The following is a 23,205-nucleotide window of genomic DNA, read 5'->3' on the forward strand; positions in this document are numbered from 1 at the left end:
GCCATGGAGAGATGTGGGATTTTATCCAGGTGTGATGGGGAAGCCGTGGGCAGGGTTGAAGCAGAAGAGGGACCCAGTCTGATTTTCATTAGAGAAATGTGGGTTCCTCTGGTAGGAGAAAACTTGGTGTCAGGACAAAAGAGGAAGCAATGAACCCAGTTAGGCAACTGTAACCAGAGTCTCTTCAGCCAGACAGGTAAGTCTGGACCCAGTAATTCTGACTGCACGGTACGTTCAGCTACTTTTGCATAGATAAAGCAATTAAATTATTATTATTATTTACATATATTAGCATTATTGAATTTTGCCACACGTTTTAAAACATAAGTGAAATTCAGATTTTTCACAAAGTCGACCCAAATGCTTTGGAAGATTTGTGTGCCGTCCTCTCTGCCTTGCCGTCACTTTGGGGAAGGTTATAGGGACATTTGGAGTTGGAGCGGGAACATTCTTGTTTTCTGGTAATAAACCAGCTCTTTCTAAATGACATGAGGTGAGACAGAGCCGATCCTGGGCTAATGCTTTGTGTATTGTAGTAACAATTGTTCTATCAATCAGTAGCTATTTATCCAGTGCCCCCATACTGTGCTGAAAAGGGTGGGAGATGCAAAGGAGAGACAAAGAAGTGTGAGATATACACCTGCTTGCACGGAGCTCACAGCCTCATGCAGAGCCAGGGTGCGTTTGCGGAACAGGTAGCCTTACCTGACCGTGTATGCTATGATCCAAAGCAGCGCTGCAGGATGCGTCTGAGTAGAGCCAAGGCATGAAGGAAGGGAAAACCCCAGGCAGTGAACAGCTTGAGAAAATAACAGGAAAAGAAGAAGGCAGATAGTCTTTTCAAAGGCGCTGTGTAGACCGGGGCAGAGAATTCACGTGGGCCATTACGTTGTAAGGGAAGAGTGGGAAATGAAGCAAGAAAAGAAAATTGCAGCCAGATTGTAGAGGGGGCTTAATGCCTGGCCGAGGAATGTGGACTCTGTTCTGTTGGTATTGCAGCTATTGAAGGATTTTGAGCGAAGGAATGACATGATGGAAAGGTATTTGGGAAGATGAATCTGACAGCTGTGGGCGGGGCGGTGAATCCACAAGCAGCGGCTACAGGTGATCTGCTATTGAGCGGCGTTTTGTTTTCCTTGGTTCCGGGTTTTCAAAGTAAAATAACTTTACTGATATGTCATAAATCCCCCTCATTTGTGCTTAGACGTATGAAGTCGCTGATGATGTGCTAGTCTGCATCCAGGAGTGTTCTTTCTATATCATTAAAATGAGTATTCCCCTTCTTGAAAACGTATTTGCCCTTTTCTCCATTCTCCTCTTGATTAATAGTGACAAGCTAAGTTAAAACCTGACAGGGAAATAGCAAAAGAGTAGGAAATAATGAAAACAAGTGAATGTTTTGCTAAGGAATGTTTATTACTGCGGTTCTCATCATTGTGAGTTAATTACAGACTCTCAGCAAATATCCCATTGTGAACTCAGAGGTGCAATATGTTTTATTTGGAAAAGTGAAATAGTGACTTCCTTTCCAGTATTCAGTTGCATTTCCTGCTATTTTAAGACTACTCAGTGGTACCGATGTACTTTTACAACCAATTATCCCAGCATGCCTGTGCCATGTATTTTAACTATAATGCTTTTTAAAAGCTCGAATTGCCAAAACAGCATTCTGTCTGAATTGATCAGGTGTGCATGGAGAGTTGTCTGAACACTATTTGTGTACTATCTGAATAGCCCAACGGACTTAACGGGAGCAGACAGAAACACCTGTTGGAAGAAGGCGTGCTTTCTTCAAGGTTCATATTTATAATTTTCCCCCCAGATTTTCTTTTCTCGAACATCTTCACTCTTGAGGAAGGATGACACGTCGTCCCTGAGCTCTGGCCATGCTGAACAATAAAATGTACCATAGACCATCTCTAGGTGTTCATATCCTGGGTTACTGAGGCCACTAGCAATCTGACCTGCAGTTTTGCCCCTAGCAAACTTGGTTCGAAGGATGGCATGGTACCCATTCTACAAGCAAAGAGTGACTTTACAGAGTAAGAATTCTCCATGTTAACGTTGCCCTAGCTCCTGTTAACTACAATTCGTGTTTAAAAGCTGATATCTGTGATTGATTCAGACACGGAGCCATTGTTAAATTTACTTTGGTTTGATTATTTTTTTTCTTCACCCTCCCAAATGGCTTCTCTGGAGGAGGAAAGTCAGGCAGTAGTTACTGCTTTGGAAAGAAAAGATAAGCTGAACACTTTGGAATGCGTTTTTCTAACACTCCTTCACCAAGTGTTACATGACTGTATCAAATTTCTTCAGACTTTGATAATGAGAAACAGACAATTCCATAGAAAATACAACCAAGAGATTTGCAGTAATAGAGGATTTCAGGAATGCACGTGGTTCTGAACGGCGCTAAGATTATGTGCGTTGGAGTTCTGAATCTTTTATTTTTTCCCTGTCTAAGCAGGCACTGTGGTTATCAGGTGGGGAAGGGCAGAGGGCCTGCGTGCTGATTATCAATGTGCATGTGTGTAAAATTTTCACACATAATATAATATTTCAAAGTTATTTTTATGGAGGCTCAGGGGTCCCAGAACTTAAACAAAACTGCTGATCATTGGCTCCAAGAAACGCTTAGAAGGCATCATAATTTTTTTTGTTTACATCCTGTGGAGTCATTTGCAGACTTTTGGGCTACAGATCGAATAATGTTTGTTTATTCAGCTGGCTTTGGAGATTTAAGCAATATTTGGAGACACGAGTCTTTGCCTTACTTAATAAAAAGTATACTCAAAGGTATAACTACAGCATTTTTATATAGAAAAGATTCTCACAAACAGAGGTTAATATTGACAAAAATGTAATTTTGAAATTAAAACGAAAGAAACAACAATCCCAGAAAAATATTCATCCAGCATGGTCTTTCTTAAAAAATTTTAGCAGACGTTAGGTCTCCTGTGCTCTAATGCTTGAAAATACATTATTATGTTTCCCAAGAATACTGTAAAACAACGCTTGCATTATTCTACTCTGATCAACTACAACAAACAAGGCCTGGGTCACCTTCTAAGAATAATCATTTAACAGAAGATGTGTAATTTTGTTGGCATTATTAGTAGAGATCTGTATCACAGAGTCAACTCATTCTTCTCTATGAAGGAAGGTGGAATAAATATTTCATAGCTGTGGCTCTTGAGGAGAATTCTGCCTTTCAATCCTGAGGCAGTCTTTCAACACAGATGCCAGTCAGAAGTCTTAACAGATGTAAAATGCATCTTGCCTACTTGTCTTTGAAAAATATAAGGACCTCAAGATGCACCTGAAATATTCATCATGTGGACAATATTCCAAGCGGAGCTGGAATTTGCTGAGTGCTTTAGTCACTACTTATTTATCCAGGTTTTTCTATCTTTATTTTCCATACCCCTCATACTTCCTAAGTCTATGACTTGTCAAAATGTCTTTACTTTATAATATGCCTACGTGACTAAATTTATTGATAGCATTTAACATCACAGTTTTATTTGGTTAGCTTAGTGACAGGGTAATGGAAGAACATCTGTACCATGAATCATCTTCTTTTCTTTTACTTCTGTTTCTCCTCTCTTTTTCTTTTCACCTGCCTGCCCCTATTAGTTAAATAAAGCAATGACTTTATTGAGAAATTAGCCTTTCTGTGAATTGGTCTGGTAACATCTGATTAGTAGAGAGGAATTTCATTGTCAGCTAGAAGACTGATTTGTACAATTTTGCCAATGTGGTTTCTATATACTTGGCTTTGACTGTCTAGGAAACATGTGCCCACAAATTGAATTTGTGACCCCCTCCTCTGATCCCTGCTCCCTTCTTCAATATTGATTTATCTCTGTTTGGGGTGAAAACTATTACATGTTGTGTTAACGTTTAAGACATTTTTCATAAAAAATGACATGATTTGATAAGGTGTTTAAAAGTAGAGTCCTTCAAGAGAGTTCCTTAGAGAGAAAGTAGATATTCAATTCAGCTTTAAAAGGAGCAAGGCAAGGCTTTCAGTTGCACAAACTCCCTTACACACACACACATGCACGCACACAGAGACACACTCACACGCGTGCACAGACTCATGCACACGCGCACACGCAATGCACACACACACGCACACACGCACACTTGTATAAATAACTACATGTAAAAGAGCTTAAGACCATGGAAGACCACAAGCTAATACCATTTTGCCACACACCACTGTATTTCTTATGAAGTCCAGTAAAACATTTAAACTGACAGTAAATCATTTCAATTTATCAGATGATGCACTAAAAAATATTTTCAATTTCCCTTTTCCATCTCTTTTTACCAATGTCACTGTTTTCTTTTTCTCATCCCAATCCAAACTTTTTTAAACTTTATAAACAGAAATGCCTTCCTGCAAGAAAAAATTATATATATAAAATATATATATACACATATATAATATGTATACATATAATATATATATACATAATTTTTACATATATATATATATGTATTTGTCTCAGTCAAAAAGATGGCAAAATGAAACTTTTTCAGGCCTTATAATGTTCCAGGCACTATAGTGGATAGCTAGCTTTTTATATGTTTTCTCAATTAAAATGGAATTAAAAAGTTGTGTTTTTACTAAATTTTGCTTCATTATATTATCTATAAAACTGTACCATGTTTCTTTTATTATTGTTACTTGATGATTTTGATGAGTGAACAACCGTATCTAGTTTGGAGCAATAGATCTCCATGTACAGAGGAGTAAAACATATGAAATATCAGATAGATTTATTTTGTTTGTAAAATAGTATATCCCATAAGAAGTAAAGACTGTCTCAGTTCCCACTGAACTTATCAGTGGGAATAAGTCCAGGTACAAACAGAAGAAATTAAGCTTAGACATTAGGAAGAATGTTCATGTAAATAATGTGTTTCAGAAATATGAAAAATGTTAGTAAGTTTCTGAAATTTTTATAGAAAAATTGTCCAACTGTATCTCTGGGCTGATTTGTATATATTCTCACCTAGATGACTGTTTTAAAAAAATACTACTTTAAGCCTAGTTTCATGGTTTAGGAACCTGAACCTGGAGAGAACAGAGGTCAGAAAAAGAATGAACAGTTCAGCTAAATATGTTCATTTCACCAATGCAAAGATGAATTAGTGTCAAAGACACAGTAAATATCATGCAAAGATGAATTAGGGTGCTTCTCTGGCAGTGTTTGTCACTTTCTTTGGTTCTTTTTAGCTGAACACTTATACTTCTTCAGAGAACTCTAAGCAATGCATTTTAAACAAAATCAGAATGACTTACTTTATGAAGATTTATTAATACTGACTACTAAACAAAAACGTCAAAGACACAGTAAATATCATGCATAAAAAGCAAAAAGAAATGCTACATTGGTTTGAGGACAAATAGGAAACATAATTTACATTCTGAGTAGAAAATGAATTTCTAGTAATGTTAGGCAAAAACAAATTATGGGCAAAAAAGCAAATGGTTCTCATGATACCTGGATAAGAAGGCAAAATTGAAACAAATTTGGATTCTCTGTGATACACAAACAAGGCTGACCCTGAGAAAGACTGTCAAGTGACTGCCTGCCTTTGACATTGTTCCCTGGGTACCCAGCACCCCCTCCCCCCGCCCCCAGAGCCTTTCTCCTGCATCTAAGTACCTGGCCACAGATGAGAATTGTTATTTTAGGTCCCTACTCATGAAGCTTTTTCTTTCCTGACTTCCATTCTTTAATGGCAGTGGTTCTCAAACCATTTGATTGTGGTGCACTTAAGGATTTATATATCCCAATCTATTTCTACGTTCCAGATGAAAAAGACCCCATGACTTAAAACAAAAAAAAAGTTTGGGGAAGAACAAAATAACAAAGTGTTACCAACACAACAATTACACAACAAAACAAAATGGTGAATAATTATAAAATCTACTAGTAATGTTACAAATGCATTCACTCATATACATTTGTCTGCAACCAAGTTCAATTCAAAACAGCAGTAATAGCCATGTGTCCTTCCCCTGATTTCAGGAATTCTAACAATTTTCATGTGAATCTGAATAGCAGGAGTCCTGCAAAGCTCCCCAGCACTGAGTGGCGGTCACGTGTCCTTGTGGAATACCGATTCAGAGTCCTCAGTTAATTCTGGTGACATGCTAATATTAGCTTATGAATAGCACCTTCTAGCAACTCAGCAAATACTAGTGCGTGTCCATTAACCTCTAGAAATTGCATATTATTCAACTGTAAGAGCCGAAGATGAGTTTTCTGTCCATCAGGCTGAACTTTGACGCTCCACAGAAGTCCATACGGCATGCTTTGAGCTGTAGGGCCCAGCACATCGCACTGCTAATGAGCTTATATGGTCTGAGGCCGCTCCCAGATAGAAATTACATTTTCCTTTTTCACCCTTGTTCTTTTGGATGCTAATGACTATAACGTTGAAAACACCAGGCTACCAAAAAAAAAAAAAAAAAAAAAAAGTGAGAGCAACAGTTGTATCTCAGTAAGTTACAGAGATCTGTCTGACCTCACAGAAAAATATCTTATAATCAGGCCCTTATTAAGTCACAAACCGGAGCAGGGAACTAGTTAAAAGCCATGTAGTCAGTGGTCAAATCAGCCAAGATATGGATCGAGTCAAATAAAACTGGGGGCTGGAGGGCGATCAGGTAGGATGAGGACATATCCTGCAGGGTTCGAGGTGGTGGGTAAGCTGCCCTTACAGGTTTGAAAATTGATATCCTAGAGTCCTAATATTCCGGATGGGGAATCCTCAATGTTCAGAGATCCCTCAAGTGGAGCTTTCTGTGATTAAATGGCTCTTACCCACTTAAGTCAGTGTTTTCCAGAGGACAGCCTCCTTTACCCCAAGACTTTGAATTATCAATGTCACATTAGTGGGCGACATCTTCCATTTATTTTTCCCCACTTGCTCTGCAGTCAATTCTATGACTCAGCTTGGGCTCTGATGACATCTTGTCTGAACATGTCACACCATCTGTACAAAGTAAAGTGTGTTCTAATGCGAAATCACTATTTTTTTGTCCTATTGTAATTTTCAATTTCATTATTCAACTAAGAGTCTGTTGACACACATCTTTCACCCTTTGGTAGAGCTTATGGATAAGAAAATGCTTGTATCAACTTCACCTGAGCAATGAGATGGACTGACCTGGCCATTGACTGACGACCTATTGTTTGGGTATCTGCTTGGAGCATGGGATTTAGATCTTACTAGCTGTTGTAGGTAGTTAATTGTTATTTTGTTGATAAATCTTTCAAGGAAAGATTTGCCCTGAACCATTTAGATGGTCTTTCCAGGGAAGCCAAGGACAGATGGGAAGTGGTTACTGGTTATGTTTTCTTTCCTTCCTTCTTCTCTTTTGTGGTTATCTTTGATGATGATTGTGGTCCTGAAGAAGACAAGTGGGCAGGAAGACTTAAAATGCACTTTTCAGTGTGGGTTTTAGACACTTCGGGTTTTCTGATAAAAATTCTAGTCCGGTTGACCCTGAATGCTCTCTGTGTTTGATCGTGTACACCCTGACAGTACGGTCATCCACATGCCTACACAGAGGATGGTATGCCTTGCTAAAGCACTTTCTTCATTGATAAAATTGGCAGTGACCTTAATCAGCGACTCTCTAAGCTTTTTAGCACTGACAGAAATAACCCTTTTTTTCTCCTCTATTTCCATCATACACTTTTTTCCTCTGATCTTCAGATAGGATACATGTCCCTAGGTTTGTTGAGCTTTAGAAATCTGGTCACTTCACTCTTCTTCCATTTGTATTATGATTCTTATCAGAATCTTCCCAAATATATATCTAAGGAGACTTGATTGGAGAAACCTCAGAATTGTAGAGAAATATATATCTATTAACATAGAAATTCATCAGTGTAAGGCCATTTTAGATGATCAGTTACCACTGTTTCTAAATCTGAACAGAATATGAGTTGCTCTGTTATATGCTGTATCCATTTGCTTTAAATCTCTAAATCTTAGTTATTTTCTAAATATTTTCAAGAAGTATCAAATTACCGAAAGCCGAAAATAGTTTTTCCAAGAGTGAAGTTAAGAGTAAATGATTATTTTAATTCACTTGGAAACCATAATGTTGATTGCATGGCTAAACTCAGTAGCACCCTTAAGTAATTACTCTCCATAAATTAACATGCTATTTGTGTCTTCTGTAATTTTCAAGAAGTTGAGGCTGTTAACGAAAAACTATAGCTGAATCTCCCAAGTCACAGTCAATCTAGAAGTTTCTAACATGCCGTGATTAGCTATGTGGTGATTAACTGTGTGTCAGTCTAATTCATAGTCAGGATGGACCAAAGAGTCAAACCAACTTCTCTACTCTTGAGTTATTTGTCTCGTATAGACGCTGACTTCGGTTGTTTTGTTGGCATAGCATTACACATAATAAAATCCTACAATTTTTAAAGAATGAGAAGTCACTGAAACCATGCATTTACAATTGATAACTTTAGGAAAGATTATTTTTTAATGACTTACTCTAACCTGTGACATCCAGGAAGGTTGAGTCCTGAATCATTGCATAATATTCAAGATACCTCAGATAGAAAGGCTGCATTTCAGAAAAGAGAACCATAGTTCACCAGTGACATTAACTGCTGTGAATTTTTAAGTAATTAACTAGTATATTCTCTAAAGGTATATAATTATAAGCAATGAACAATGGCTATTATCACTACATCAGGGCTAAGCAATTACAATCAAAAGATATTGTGGAGGAGAGACCTTCAAGATGGCGGAAGAGTAAGACGCGGAGATCACCTTCCTCCCCACAGATACACCAGAAATACATCTACACGTGGAACAACTCCTACAGAACACCTACCGAATGCTGGCAGAAGACCTCCGACCTCCCAAAGCACAAGAAACTCCCCACGTACCTGGGTAGGGCAAAAGAAAAAAGAATAAACAGAGACAAAAGGATAGGGACAGGACCTGCACCAGTGGGAGGGAGCCGTGAAGGAGGAAATGTTCCCACACACTAGGATCCCCTTCGCGGGTGGAGACTGCGGGTAGCGGAGGGGGAAGCTTCGGAGCCGCGGAGGAGAGCGCAGCAACAGGGGTGCGGAGGGCAAAGCGGGGAGATTCCCGCACAGAGGATCAGTGCCGACCGGCACTCACCAGCCGAGAGGCTTGTCTGCTGGCCCACCGGGGCGGGCGGGGCTGGGAGCTGAGGCTCGGGCTTCGGTCGGAGCGCAGGGAGAGGACTGGGGTTGGCGGCGGGAACACAGCCTGCAGAGGGTTAGTGCACCACGGCTCTCCGGGAGGGAGTCCGGGGAAAAGTCTGGAGCTGCCGAAGAGGCAAGAGACTTTTTCTTCCCTCTTTGTTTCCTGGTGCGCGAGGAGAGGGGGTTCAGAGCGCTGCTTAAAGGAGCTCCAGAGACGGGCGCCAGCCGCGGCTAACAGCGCGGACCCCAGAGATGGGCGGGAGACGCTAAGGCTGCTGCTGCCGCCACCAAGGGGCCTGTGTGCGAGCACAGGTCACTGTCCTACCCCCCTTCCGGGGAGCCTGTGCAGCCCACCACTGCCAGGGCCCCAGGATCCAGGGACAACTTCCCCGGGAGAACGCACGGCGGGCCTCAGGCTGGTGCAACGTCACGCCGGCCTCTGCCGCCTCAGGCCCGCCCCGCCCTCTGTACCCCTCCCTCCCCCCGGCCTGAGTGAGCCAGAGCACCCAAAATCAGCGGCTCCTTTAACCCCGCCCTGTCTGAGCAAACAACAAACGCCCTACAGCGACCTACATGCAGAGGCGGGGCTGAATCCAAAGCTGAGCCCCGGGAGCTGTGCGAACAAACAAGAGAAAGGGAAATCTCTCCCAGCAGCCTCAGGAGCAGCGGATTAAAGCTCCACAATCAACCTGATGTCCCTGCATCTGTGGAATTCATGAATAGACAACGAATCATCCCGAATTCAGGAGGTGGACATTGGGAGCAACTGTAGACTTGGGGTTTGCTATATGCAAACTGACTAGTTTCTGATTTATATGTTTATCTTAGTTTAGTTTTTAGCGCTTGTTATCATTGGTGGATTTGTTAATTAGTTTGGTTGCTCCCGTCTTTTTTTTTTTAATTACTCTTTTTTTAAATTTTTTTTTTTTGCGGTATGCGGGCCTCTCACTGTTGTGGCCTCTCCCATTGCGGAGCACAGGCTCTGGACGCGCAGGCTCAGCGGCCATGGCTCACGGGCCCAGCCGCTCTGCAGCATGTGGGATCTTCCCGGACCGGGGCACGAACCCATGTCCCCTGCATCGGCAGGCAGACTCTCAACCACTGCGCCACCAGGGAAGCCGTTAAATAATTTTTAATTTTTTTATTTTAATAACTTTGCTTTATTCTATTTTATTTATGTTTTCTTCTTTCTTTCTTTGTTTTCTCCCTTTTCTTCTGAGCCGTGTGGCTGACAGGGTCGTGGTACTCCGGCCGGGTGTCAGGCCTGAGCCTCTCAGGTGGGAAAGCCAAGTTCAGGACATTGGTCCATCAGAGACCTCCCAGCCCCACGTAATATCAATCGGCAAGAGCTCTCCCAGAGATCTCTGTCTCAACACTAATACCCAGCTCCACTGAACAACCAGCAAGGTACACCGCTGGACACCCTGGTACGCCAAAGCACGAGCAAGACAGGGACAAAACCCAACCCATTAGCAGAGAGGCTGCCTAAAATCATAATAAGGTCACAGACACCCCAAAACACACCATGGGTTGTAGTCCTGCCCACCAGAAAGAGAATATCCAGCCTCATCCACCAGAACACAGGCACCAGTCCCCTCCACCAGGAAGCCTATGCAACCCACTGAACCAACCTTAGCCACTGTGGACAGACACCAAAAACAACGGGAACTATGAACCTGCAGCCTGCAGAAAGGAGACCCGAAACACAGTAAGATAAGCAAAATGAGAAGACAGAAAAACACACAGCAGATGAAGGAGCAAGGTAAAATCCCACCAGACCAAACATGAAGAGGAAATAGGCAGTCTGCCTGAAAAAGAATTCAGAATAATGATAGTAAAGATGATCCAAAATCTTGGAAATAGAATGGAGAAAATACAAGAAACGTTTAACAAGGACCTGGCAGAACTAAACAGCAAACAAACAGAGATGAACAACACAATTAATAAAATTAAAAATTCTCTAGATGGGATCAATAGCAGAATAACTGAGGCAGAAGAACGGGTAAGTGACCTGGAAGATAAAATAGTGGAAATAACTACTGCAGAGCAGAATAAAGAAAAAAGAATGAAAAGAACTGAGGACAGTCTCAGAGACCTCTGGGACAACATTAAACGCACCAACATTTGAATTATAGGTGTCCCAGAAGAAGAAGAGAAAAAAAAAAAGGGACTGAGAAAATATTTGAAGAGATTATCGTTGAAAACTTCCCTATAATGGGAAAGGAAATAGTCAATCAAGTCCAGGAAGCGCAGAGAGTCCTATACAGGGTAAGTCCAAGGGGAAACACGCCAAGACACATATTAATCAAACTATTAAAAATTAAATACAAAGAACAAATATTAAAAGCAGCAAGGGAAAAACAAGTAACACAGAAGGGAATCCCCATAAGATTAACAGCTGATCTTTCAGCAGAAACTCTGCAAGCCAGAAGGGAGTGGCAGGACATATTTCAAGTGATGAAAGAGAAAAACCTACAACCAAGATTACTTTACCCAGCAAGGATCTCATTCAGATTTGACGGAGAAATTAAAACCTTTAGAGACAAGCAAAAGCTAAGAGAATTCAGCACCACCAAACCAGCTTTACAACAAATGCTAAAGGAACTTATCTAGGCAGGAAACACAAGAGAAGGAAAAGACCTACAATAATAAACCCAAAACAATTAAGAAAATGGTAATAAGAACATACATATTGATAATTACCTTAAATGTAAATGGATTAAATGCTCCAACCAAAAGACATAGACTGGCTGAATGGATACAAAAACAAGACCTGTATATATGCTGTCTACAAGAGACCCACTCCAGGCCTAGGGACACATACAGATTGAAAGTGAGGGGATGGAAAAAGATATTCCATGCAAATGGAAATCAAAAGAAAGCTGGAGTAGCAATTCTCATATCAGACAAAGTAGACTTTAAAATAAAGACTATTACAAGAGACAAAGAAGGACACTACATAATGATCAAGGGATGAATCCAAGAAGAAGATATAACAGTTTTAAATATTTATGCACCCAACATAGGAACACCTCAATACAGAAGGCAAATACTAACAGCCATAAAAGGGGAAATCGACAGTAACACAATCATAGTAGGGGACTTTAACACCCCACTTTCACCAATGGACAGGTCATCCAAAATGAAAATAAATAAGGAAACACAAGCTTTAGATGATACATTAAACAAGATGGACTTAATTGATATTTATAGGATATTCCCTCCAAACACAACAGAATACACATTCTTCTCAAGTGCTCATGGAACATTCTCCAGGATAGATCATATCTTGGGTCACAAATCAAGCCTTGGTAAAGTTAAGAAAATTGAAATCGTATCAAGTATCTTTTCCGGCCACAATGCTATGAGACTAGGTATCAGTTACACGAAACAATCTGTAAGAAATACAAACACATGGAGGTAAACAACACACTACTTAATAACCAAGAGATCACTGAAGAAATTAAAGAGGGAATCAAAAAATACCTAGAAACAAATGACAATGAAAACACAACCACCCAAAACCTATGGGATGAAGCAAAAGTGCTTCTAAGAGGGAAGTTTATAGCTATACAAGCCTACCTTAAGAAACAAGAAACATCTCAAATAACCAACCTAACCTTACACGTAAAGCAATTAGAGAAAGGAGAACAACAAAACCCAAAGTTAGCAGAAGGGAAGAAATCATAAAGATCAAATTTAAAAAAATGAAAAAGAAGGAAACAATAGCACAGACCAATAAAACTAAAACGTGGTTCTTTGAGAAGATAAACAAAAATGATAAACCATTAGCCAGACTCACCAAGATAAAAGGAGAGAGGACTCAAATCAATAGAAGTAGAAATGGAAAAGGAGAAGTAACAACTGACACTGCAGAAATACAAAGGACCATGAGAGATTACTACAAGCAACTCTATGCGAATAAAATGGGCAACCTGGAAGAAATGGACAAATTCTTAGAAATGCACAACCTTCTGAGACTGAACCAGAAAGAAATAGAAAATACGAACAGACCAATCACAAGCACTGAAATTGAAACTGTGATTAAAAATCTTCCAACAAACAAAAGCCCAGGACCAGATGGCTTCACAGGCGAATTCTATCAAACATTTAGAGAAGAGCTAACACCTATCCTGCTCAAACTCTTGCGAAATATAGCAGAGGGAGGAACACTCCCCAACTCATTCTACGAGGCCACCATCACCCTGATAGCAAAACCAGAAAAAGATGTCACAAGGAAAGCAAACTACAAACCAATATCACTGATGAACACAGATGCAAAAATCCTCAACAAAATACTAGCAAACAGAATCCAGCAGCACATTAAAAGGATCATACACCATGATCAAGTGGGGTTTACCCCGGGAATGCAAGGATTCTTCAGTACACGCCAATCAGTCAATGTGATACACCATATTAACAAATTGAAGGATAAAAACCATATGATCATCTCAATAGATGCAGAGAAAGCTTTTGACAAAATTCAGCACCCATTTATGATAAAAACCCTGCAGATAGTAGGCATAGAGGGAATTTTCCTCAACATAATAAAGGCCATATATGACAAACTCACGGCCAACATCGTCCTCAATGAGGTCCTCTCAATGAGGGAGAAAATATTTGCAAATGAAGCAACTGACAAAGGATTAATCTCCAAAACATACAAGCGAACGCATACAGCTCAATATCAAAAAAACAAGCAACCCAATCCAAGAATGGGCAGAAGACCTAAATAGACATTTCTCCAAGGAAGATACACAGATGGCCAACAAACACATGAAAGGATGCTCATCATTAATCATTAGAGAAATGCAAATCAAAACTACAATGCGATATCATCTCACACAAGTCAGAATGCCCATCATCAAAAAATCTACAAACAATAAATGCTGGAGAGGGTGTGGAGAAAAGGGGACCCTCTTGTGCTGTTGGTGGGAATGTAAATTGATACAGCCACTATGGAGAACAGTATGGCGGTTCCTTAAAAAACTAAAAATAGAACTACCATATGACCCAGCAATCCCACTACTGGGCATATGCCCTGAGAAAACCATAATTCAAAAAGAGTCATGTACCATAATGTTCATTGCAGCTCTATTTACAATAGCCAGGACATGGAAGTAACCTAAGTGTCCATCGACAGATGAATGGATAAAGATGTGGCACATATATACAATGGAATATTACTCAGCCATAAAAAGGGGTGAAACTGAGTTATTTGTAGTGAGGTAGATGGACCTAGAGACTGTCATACAGACTGAAGTAAGTCAGAAAGAGGAAAACAAATACTGTATGCTAACACATATATATGAAATCTAAAAAAAAAAAAAAGAAGAAAATGGTCAGAAGAACTTAGGGGCAAGACTGGAATAAAGATGCAGACCTACTAGAGAATGGACTTGAGGACACGGGGAGGGGGAAGGGTAAGCTGGGACGAAGTGAGAGAGTGGCAGGGACATATATACACTACCAAATGTAAAATAGATAGCTAGTGAGAAGCAGCCGCATAGCACAGGGAGATCAGCTCAGTGCTTTGTGACCACCTGGAGGGGTGGGATAGACAGGGTGGGAGGGAGGGAGATGCAAGAGGGAAGACATATGGGGACATATGTATATGTATAACTGATTAGCTTTGTTATAAAGCAGAAACTAACACACCATTGTAAAGCAATTATACTCCAATAAAGATGTTAAAAAATAAAAAAAAATTTAAAAAGCTATTGTTATCTTGATATTGGCAGGCCTCTTAACTGATAATACTTCATTATGGTGTTTGATTAAATAAAAATAACATTTGAAAATTTTAATGCAATCATTAATAATAAAATACATGTATTAAAAAATAAAATAAAATACATGTATTGGTATTTGTCAAAGGTTATAGCAACTACACACAGTAAAATCTTCAATCATAGTTGGCCAGTGACATCTCTGACCATCTGATGGTGGCCGTTAATTACAAAGAGGCAGTGATACTCGCTGGGAGTAATAAAAGAATCTCAGTGAGAAAGGAAAGTGACGGAGGTAACCGAGTCGTGCTCACGGTTCCAAAAAGGGGTGTGCAGAACCGCAGACTAGCATTCTTGTCTCTAAAGCGGCAGCATGGTCTGGTAGAGCAAGTATGTTTCTCAGAGTCAACCAAATTGGGCTTCAACTCACCCTCATGCAGGGTGCCTTGCGGAATACTTATCAGCTGTCTGCACAGGCACGAGTACAGATGCTGGCTGTAAAACTCAGCACTGATGTTCGTGTGTAATGGCAGAATATGAGTGTATATGAGGTCAGCCCCACCATTTTACAAATTTTTTTTGTCATCACCGTTGCACCTAACCAAGTCAACAAACAGATACCCACTTTTCTCCTAGCCCTGACTGAATTTCAAAGCATTCCGCCCTTGAGCACAGCCAGCTCCGTACTTGGCTTTCCCCAGACTCTTCTGAGCCTCCTTCCTCCTCTCTGACTGCTTCTCCCTTGCTTCTCCCTTTCCCACACGTGTGAGGCTGCCCCTAGCCCTCCCTCTTCATTCCCTACACTCTCTCCCTTGCAGTCTCATCGGACTTCACTGCTTTCAAATGATCATGTCGCGGAGACTCAGACTTTTTCGCCTTCGACCGTTGGACCCAACTGACTCCTCTGCTACGGATTCCCAAGGAAACCTCTGCCCCTCATCGCACATTATTATAACCCTTTGTACTGGTTTGTCCTGAGAAACTGGGAGGTTCATGAGGGCTGGCTGAGCTCCTGTCTTTCTCATTCAGTGCTGAGTCCCTGGGTCTAGCATGGTGCTGGGAATGTCGCAAGTGACTCAACTTCTAGTCCGCAAATTCTCTGAAAATGTTCTCCAGTGAAACTGAAATGCATTCGGCTCGCTCCTTCCCCTTTTCCATGATGCTCAGAGTCTGTACCTTGGTCACTTGCCCCACTTACCTGGATCGCCGTCCCCAACCATTCTTCACTGTTCCAGCTCCCGCCCACCATCTTTAAGAAATCATACTCTGCAGTCTTAACCCAAAGTCCGCCCTAATCCTTAAAGCTTTACCCAGTTTCCTTGTTGGAAGCAGCCTGCCTCCTGATTCCCATAACATTTGATCGACATCTCTTTCGTGGTACTCACCAGTTTGAGATCTTTATTGTACTGTTTTATTTACCTAATTTCCTTAAGGAAAATGTTATGCACCGCACATTACCAATCTCCTGTATCACCTGGTACATGCAAAGATACTTAGCAATTGCTTGTTATAAAAGGATTAAGTGAATGTTATCATTTTATAATGTAGTGAATACATACAGTTGTTGTAAAACGAATACCTTATAGTAAAGCAATTTTTCCATTTTGTACTGTTTCTCCAGGCTTGTACCACAACCAGTACCTTTGCTTGACAGCTCTAATGCATAAAGCCACAGAACTGAGGGAGAAGACAGCTTTTTTGGTAAGTAGCATGTGAGTTTTTAAATCTGGTTGTAATCAGGAAGCTAATATTTATGCCTCCATTGTGTCTCAAGCCCTATTTCATAGTTTTTTTTTTTCATATCCTGATATGTTTTCTCGGACATTAGACGGAATGGATGGAGAAAAGTTTTCAAAAAAACGATTACTTCTTATAGACATTAGCATGAATCTTTTCAGTTCTGACACCATGCTGAGATGATTCTATATACTTCTGAAATGAATTTATATTTTTGTGTACATTTTTTGAATTTAACATTCAGAAAAAATGTGCAAATTATAAGTACGCAGTACTCAATTAATTTTCATTGAGTGAGCACATCCATGTAACTGGGACCCAGTTAAGAAAGAGTATTACCAGTCCCCCTTGTAGACGCCCCAATCGTTGTGACCCCTCCAGTCACACCCCTCTCCACCACCCTTTTCCACCCCCATCAATGTCAATTACAGTCATGACCTCCAACACTGCCAACTAGTTTCCCCTACTTTCAAATTGTATGTGAATGGAGGGACTATCTTTTTAAATGACTTAACTATAAAGACAAACTTGAAAAAGTGAGCAGGAAAACCAAGTGATGTTCTATTTATGTAACAGCTGTTTTACCAGATGATTTGACAGCTAATTGGAGTCGTATTGCTTTTATTTTTAAGCCCAGCAGGTATCACCTGTTTTAATTGGGGGGTCACTGCTGATTAAGCACTGAACTTGGATTTTTTTCTCATATTTGTGCCTAATAAATTATAGCCTGCCCAAGATCAGGAAAGGTATTCATCATGTCAAATGTTTACGGCAACTGTCTTTTATAATTAGAGCAGAAGATTTTCTTGTAGCATTGAATGATTAAATAGGTAATTAACGTAGGATGAAGAATTTGCATGGTTTCTCAAAGGAAGCAAGAAAATAGCTAGAGGTACACTTAGATCAGCTAAAGGCTTAATAAGACGTTTGTTAAAGGCTTTATTGTATTTAGCATAATAAATGAGAAATGGGATCACATTTATTTATTTCAAGATGGATAACTGCCTTTCTAGTTATCTGTTCTAGAGAAGGCCTTACTAAGAACCTCCGAATCTCTGTTAAGTTTTAGCCATCTTCCCAAGAAATAACAATTAATCCCTGACACTTTATATGCTCACTTAATGATTCAGATACTATCTTATTGATCAGGATCCTGGAAAGAAAGATATTAGAGTTTCTGTCTATCCTCAATTTCCAAAATAATTGTTGCTACCCAATTCCTTTTATACTATTATTAAATGTTATGACTTCTCATCCTAGTTTATTAATTTTCATTTTATGGCAACTGGTGCCTTTCTTAAAAATAATTTCTGTCATCCAAATCATCTCTTTCCATTTAGTGTGATTAATGGTCTGCAAATCACAGGGTGATAGTTTATATAATCTTGTTAATTATTGGTTATTCATCTGTTACCCAGAGAAACTTTTTGACTTTGCTCCTCAAGTTTATGATACACTACAGTTTAGAGACCTGTAGTCCTCTCTATGCTGCATCACCCCAACATGTTCTTGAACTTACATTCAACCATCCTTAATTGTGTGAATTTTGCATGTAAGAAAAACACTTAAAGTAATATTTCCTAATCAAGTTATTTTTAAAACTACTCAGTGGAATTCTATTTTTCTTAAAGAATATGTATGTTTTAAAGCATTTAGTGAGTTGGAAGGTGAAAATTGGTGTTCAAAGATACAATTCAACAACATTCCAACTTCTTTAAATGTTAGGAATTGCAGAATAGCTACTTGGAGTATATTCCATTCAGTTATTAATATGTGTAAGTGTGAAAAACAAGACCTTTTTTCTATAATAAAGAGTGTCAATCCCTAATCACCCAGCCCCTCCAGCCTCACCCAATAGACAACCACTGTTCTTATTTCTATTATGGTGATTAGTCTTACTTATCCTTGAACTTCATTTAAGTGTAGCTCATTAAATGCAATGTGTGTTTTTTTTTGTTTTGCTTCTGGCTTCTTTCATTCAATATAATGTTTCTGAGTCACATCCTCTTCTTGAGTGTAACAGTAATTAACTTTGAAACAAATCACCACTGCTTCAGTCTTCACCCCACCTCACACTCCCACCAGAAATGTATGAGAGTTCCATTTGTCCCAAATCTTCACCAGCATTTGTTGTTATTAGTCTTCTGGGTTTTAGCTTTACTTGTGACCTTGCTGTGGCTTTAATTGGCATTATCCTTATGATTAATGATTTGAGCATATTTTCATGTGCTTATTAGCCATTCGCATTTCTCCATTTTTTGAAAGTGTCTGTGTAAGTCATTTGCCCTTTAGGTGTGTTGGCCTGATGTGTGGGAGCTTTTAAAATATATTTTGGATATAAGACCTTTGTCAGATTTTATGGATTAGGAATATTTTCATTTAGTCTGTGGCTTGTTTATTTTCTTAACTATGTCTTCTGATAAACTGGTGTTTTTATTTTGATGAACTCTAACTGGTTGATTTTTCATTTATGGTTAATGTTTTTGGTGTCCTTTCTAAGAAATATTTGCCAATAACAAGTTTGAAAATTTTTATAGTTTTGGTTCTTACATTTCGGTCTGTGATGAACTTGAATTAATTTTTGTACATGGTTTGAGGTCAGGGTTGAGATGCATTTTCATCACATTTTTATGCAATTATTCTACCACAACTTATTGAAAAATAATTTCTTTCCAAGTTGACTTGCTTTGGCACATTAGTGAAAATCAATTGCTCATAAATAATATGTCTATTTCTGAACTATTTATTCTATTTCATTCATCTATTGGAGTATCCCTATACCAATACCACTCTCTCTGGAACATGGTAGTCTTGAAATCAGATAATGTAAGCCTCCAATTGTGTTCTTTTTCATGATTGCTTTAGCCAGTTTAGATCCTTTACATTTCCATATATATTTTAGAATTCACTAGTCAATTTCTACCAAAAAAAAATCCTTTTGGGATTTTGGTTGAGATTGCATTGAGTCTGTAGTTCAATTTGACAGGAAATGACTATTTTAACAATTTTGAGCCTTCCAATCCATGAACATGGAAACCCTCTCATTTACATCTTTTTTCATATTTTGCCCTTTTCAGTGTAGAGGTTTCACACATCTTTTAAGCTTATTCTGAAATATTTTATCTTTTTATGCTCTTATAAAATGAATTTAAAATCTTCCATTTCCCATTTCATTGTTCACTGCCAATATGTTGAAATACCATGGATTTTTTAATATATTGACCTCGTATCCTGCAATCATTCAGGTGTACTTACTACTTCTAGTAGTTGTTTTTCCCATAGATACCTTTGGATTTTTATGTAGATGGTCATTTTGTCTATGTATATAGAATTTCATTTCATCTTTTCCCATTTTTATTCCTTTTATGTCTTTCTCTTTCCTATTGTACAAACTTGGACTACCTGGCAAATGTTGAAAAGAAGTGGTGGGAACAGGTATTTTGCTTTCTTTCTGATCCCAGAAGAAAAGTATTCAATGTTTTATCATTAAGTCTGATGTTAACTTTAGGCTGTTGGTAATTGCCTTTTAAGACTAAGGAAGTTTTGGGCTTCCCTGGTGGTGCAGTGGTTGAGAGTCCGCCTGCCAATGCAGGGGACACGGGTTCGTGCCCCGGTCCGGGAAGATCCCATATGCCGCGGAGCGGCTGGGCCCGTGAGCCATGGCCGCTGAGCCTGTGCGTCCAGAGCCTGTGCTCCGCAACGGGAGAGACCACAACAGTGAGAGCCCCGCGTACCGCAAAAAAAAAAAAAAAAAAAAAAAAAGACTAAGGAAGTTCTGTTTATTCCTGGTTTAAGTGGTGTGTTTTTTTGTTTGTTTTTGTTTTTCTGAGTTTTTTTTAATAATGAATAGGTATTGAATTTTGTCAAAAGCTTTTCTTCCTGCACATATTGAAATGATTATATGGTCTTACTTCCTTTTCTGATAATTTGGTGGATTAAATTGACCTTTTAAGTGCTATCTTTCATTCCTGGGATAAATCCCCATTTGGTTGTAATGTATGGCCACTTTATGTAATCCTAGATTTGACTTGATAATATTTTCTTAATAAAACTTATTTAAGTCTATATTCTGGAGGAACATTGGTCTCTGATTTTCTTTTCTTGAAATATTTTTGTCAGTTGTTTATTATCAGGGTATTGCTGGCCTCTTTAAATGAGCTGGAAAGTATTTATTTCCTCCTCCTTTCTTTTCTTAAATAACTATGTAGATTTATGTATCTATAAAATTTTGAGAGAATTCACCAGAGGCTCCATCTGGGCTTGGAGTCTTCTTGGTTGGGAGATGTTTAACTACAAATTCAATTCTTTAAGAGATACAGAGTTGTTCACATTTTTTCATTTTTTTTCTTATGTTAATTTAGGTGAATTGAGTTTTTCAGCATTTTTATTTCATCTAAGTTGTCAAGCATTTTCCCACAAATGTTCATAATATTCCTTTGTTATCCTTTAAGTTTCTGTATGAACTATGGTCAATCCCCTCTGTCATTCCTTATACTGGCAACTTGTGTTTTCAATTTTTTTTATAAGTTTTGCTGAGGTCCACTACTTTTATTAGTCTCTTCAAAGTACCAACTTTTGATTTGTTAGTTTTCTGTATCTGTTGTCAATTTCATTTTTGCTCTTATTTTTACTATTTTTTCTTCTTACTTTGGTTTTAATTTGATCCTTTTTTTCCAGATACTTAAGGCAGTAACATAGATTATTAGCTTTAAAATGTTTTTCTCTTCCAAGTGTTTTTAATGCTACAAGTTTCCCTTGAATCACTGCTTTAGCTGCATTTCACACATTTTAATTTGTATTTTCATTGTCATTTCCTTGAAAATATTTTCTAGTTTCCAATTATGATTCATTCTTTTACATTGCATAATTCAGAGGTATGTTGTTTTAATTCCAAATACATGAGAAATTTTCTAGGTCGCTTATTCTTGTGGATTTCTAATTTAATTCCTGTCATTAGAGACATATTTTGTGAGATTTCTATTTTTTGCAATTTATTGAGACGTTTTATTTTCTAGCCCAGCATCAGCATAAGGTCTATCTTGGTGAATGTTCCAAGTGCTTTGGAAAGAAATTCATACTATGAAATTTTTGGATGTGGTGTTATATAACTATTATTTTATTCGATTTGGTTGATCATGTGGTTGAAACTGTCTTTATCCTAACAATTTTTTATCTACTAATTTTATAAAATACTGAGAGAGAGGTGTTAAAAATCTCTACTTACGAATGTGGATATATCACTTTCTTTTGTTCTGTATAACATTTGCTTTATGCATTTTTGAAGCTCTGTTTTTAGGTGCATACACATATACCTGTGTTAGGGTTAATGTAATTTCCTAATGAAATAACTATTTTATCATTATGAAAGCTCCCTCTTTTAACACTCCTTATCTTCATATCTGCTCTGTCTGATGTCAGTAGAGCCACATTACCTAACTTTCGCCTATTGTTTTCATGGTATATCCTTTTCTAATCTTTTGCTTTCAGTATGCCTGTATCTTATAATGAAGGTGAATTTCTTGAGACCGTGTATATTTAGTTCTTCAATTTTGTCTGGTCTGCCTTATAATCAGAATTTTTAGCTCATTGCATTTAATAAAATTAATATTGCAGTTGAAGTCTGCAACCTTGCTATTTATTGGATTTGGTTTTGATTCCTCTATTTCCCCTTTCCTGCTTTGTTTTGGGATTAGTCTTTGTTTTTCAATATACAATTTTAACTCTTCCATTCAGGGTCGTTAGTTGTGCCTAATGTAATGGTTACAAGAGACAATCTTATCATAGTACACTTAGTACGCTTCCCATAATATTTCAAAACTTTGTAACGCTATAATTACATTTGCTCCCTCATTCTTGTGCTATTTTTATCATATATTTTAATTCTACACACATTAAGACACTACAATATGATATTGTTTTTGCTTTAAACAGTCAGCTGTTTAAAAAAAAAAACTATATTAGTTTGCTAGTGTTGCTATAACAAAATACCTGCTGAGTGGCTTAAACCACAGAAATTCATTGTCTCACAGTCCTGGAAACTAGAAGTTCCAGATCAAGGTGTCAGCAAGCCATGCCCCCTCTGTGGTAGATGCTAAGGAAATCTCTCTGGTCTAGGCCTGTCTCCTCTAACTTCTCATAGTTCCTTGGCTTCTGGGCACATAACTCCACTCTTCATATAGCATTCTTCCTGTATATATGTCTCTGTGTCCAAATATCCCCTTTTTATAAGGACATGGAGCATATTGAATTAGGATCCACCTAATTATCTCATCTTAACATGACTACATCTGCAAAGATCCTATTTCCAAACTAGGTCACATTCACAGGTACTGGGGTTTAGGACTTCAGTGTATGAATTTTGGGAGACACAACTCAGCCCACAACGCTAAGAAAAGGGGGGGAAGTTTATATGTATCTCTGTATACTTACAGTTTCCCACGTTCTTCATTCCTTCCCACAGATCAGGTTTCCATCTGGTATCATTTCCCTTCAGCCTGAAGACATTTTTGTAG

At 38.6% G+C, this 23,205-nt stretch overlaps 1 long non-coding RNA gene across 2 annotated transcripts in view; it reads left to right on the forward strand.

The window, feature by feature from the left end:
- LOC307179844 overlaps positions 1 to 16,725 on the forward strand; it is a 914,229-nt gene extending 897,504 nt beyond the window's left edge. For both annotated transcript variants that reach the window (XR_013825561.1, XR_013825562.1), the window contains exon 6: positions 16,578 to 16,725. This is a non-coding gene — a long non-coding RNA (uncharacterized lncRNA). The remainder of the gene's footprint in view (positions 1 to 16,577) is intronic.
- The last annotated feature ends 6,480 nt before the right edge of the window (positions 16,726 to 23,205 follow it).

The sequence above is a fragment of the Stenella coeruleoalba genome (genome assembly GCF_951394435.1).
Source record: "Stenella coeruleoalba genome assembly, chromosome: 21".
Taxonomy (NCBI): Eukaryota; Metazoa; Chordata; class Mammalia; order Artiodactyla; family Delphinidae; genus Stenella; species Stenella coeruleoalba.